The sequence below is a fragment of the Phyllostomus discolor genome, chromosome 4, assembly GCF_004126475.2.
Source record: "Phyllostomus discolor isolate MPI-MPIP mPhyDis1 chromosome 4, mPhyDis1.pri.v3, whole genome shotgun sequence".
NCBI lineage: Eukaryota > Metazoa > Chordata > Mammalia > Chiroptera > Phyllostomidae > Phyllostomus > Phyllostomus discolor.
The window spans coordinates 2590571-2592698 of record NC_040906.2 but is presented as its reverse complement, the minus strand read 5'-3'; positions in this window follow the sequence as shown (position 1 = coordinate 2592698).

Sequence of the window (2128 nt, the reverse complement as noted above, 5' to 3'; positions counted from 1 at the left end):
TATCTCGTTTGCACGACTTAAAACGTTTCTCTTTAACTCATTTCAATCTAGTAAATATGCTTCAGCAAGTAGCTAATTTCTCAGGGATGGCTTCGCCTCCACATTTGCATATAAAGCGTGTTGGGAGCCGGCCAGTCTCCGCGTGTGCGGGTCGCAAGCGGCTAGGCCTCCTCCTCCGGGGGGTGCGCCTGGGTTTGTCCGGACGGCGGAGGCACACGATGGGGCCCTTGGAGGCGGGGGACGAGCGGCAGGGGGGCCTGGCCCCCTGAGCACCGAGGTGGAAACAGACCCTCCGGGTCTCCCGCCCCGGCCCCGAGACCCCGCCGGCTCTGATCCCGGGGAGGGGGCGCCCCCCGTGTCGAATGGGCGCGAGCGCGGCGGTGGGGGGCGCATTTATTCCCAAGCGCGTTTATTAAATCGTGTCTGGAGATAGATGGACGTGAATGCGGGAGAGGAAATCGCAGCGCTCAGTCGAGCAATCTTCTGGCTTTAAATTCCGAATAAGTCTCAAATATTCCCGGGTCAGGGGGCACTGTCTCATTAAAACCACTCTCGTCCTGAAACTGCAATGCAGACATTAAAGTGCAGTATTTTTCAATTAGAGCTGACGAATTCAATCAAAATTCCATAGATTAGGATGAAATGAGGCATGGGTCATTTACAGGGGAATTTAATTGCCGAGCCATTAGACAAATAGTATATTTGCCATTCCCGCGTTATCCATCATTTTCGACATCAATACCGGGGCCGCATCTCCCCGTCCCGCAGCCGCCCGGCGTCGGCTGTAAACACTGCCTTCTCTGTATCTTCTGATTATATCTGATTTCATTTAGGGCCACGGGGGATTATAAATGTTCGCGCAATCAAGTTCATTAGGACTTCAAATCGCATTTCTGATTGGGAATGCGCTGCCGCTGTCCTCCGTGCGCCTTTCAAACCCCAGGACGAGGCTTTCGGAAGCATCTTTTTGAATCCAAAGCTCCGCGTCCTTTTGTCTTCCGACGTCCCCCCCCCAACCCCCACCTCGAACGCCTCGGGCCTGCTTCTCGGGGGAGCAGCCCTGAACCCCACTGTGCCAGAGCGCGGCTGGAGGAGAGGGGGCGGCGCCCCGCGGTCTCCAGGCCCGAGGGAAGCAGGCGCCCCCACCAGGCCGAGGCCCCCCCCCCAACGCTGGATGGAGAACCCACCGCCGAGTGGATGCGGAGACCCGAACCGAGCTCGGGGGGTCGGGCCCCGCGCGTTCTCGGATCGCGGCTGGGTGTCAGCCCTGCATGTCCCACCCCCTACCCCCGCCCGGCGTCCTGGAGTCCGGCGGCCGCAGGACTCCGAGCCGCCCTGGGGGCTGAGGGCGGGGACCCCCTTCGGGGCTGGCCCCTTCGCCTCCAGAGCCCGGGAGGGGGCGGAGCCCAGCGGAGTGGCTCTCTCTTCCTATTAGCGAACCCGAGAAACAAAAGGACAGGCGCTTCTGGGGCGAGCCGACAAGAAAGGCTCGAGACATCCCTTCCAGCACAGCTGAAAAATAATAGCTTAATATTAACTGCTCCTCATAAAAATAGACTTCCACAGAGATACAGTTACAAGAAGAAAACCCTCATTTTACCCTCGTACTTTGTGCTCATCGCTGTTAGCTGCCTCAGTAATTTAATTGGAATGAAACGTGAGAAATGTGTCATTTTTGAAGCATTTATGCATCACTTCCTAGAAATCTCATTGTGTTAACTAGGAGCCTACTGCGCTCTGTTTAGAGCCCATAATCACATTTTTATGTGTCTGTATTACGAGTTAATGTGACCTCCTGTCTTTGGCAGATTAAAAAAAATGGGCTCTTTCCGTGACATCTGCATCCGACTCCGGCTCGCGGGAAGTGTGCGGAAACCCCGTTTTCGCGGGGTTCTCCCGACTTCCCCGCCGCAGAGCCGGGGGAGAAAGAGAAGCCGCGCGCGGAGAAGCGCGCGCCGACTGCATAATTACACACCGAATTAAAACCCTGCCTTAGACGTAGTCGACAGCAAACACCGCGTTCTCAATCATGTTTATTGCCTACAAATTGCATTACAAAGAAATCCGCTCTTTTTATCGGAGTGATTAAGCAGGGCGGCAGGGCCGCGGCAGGGCCGCGCTGGGAGGT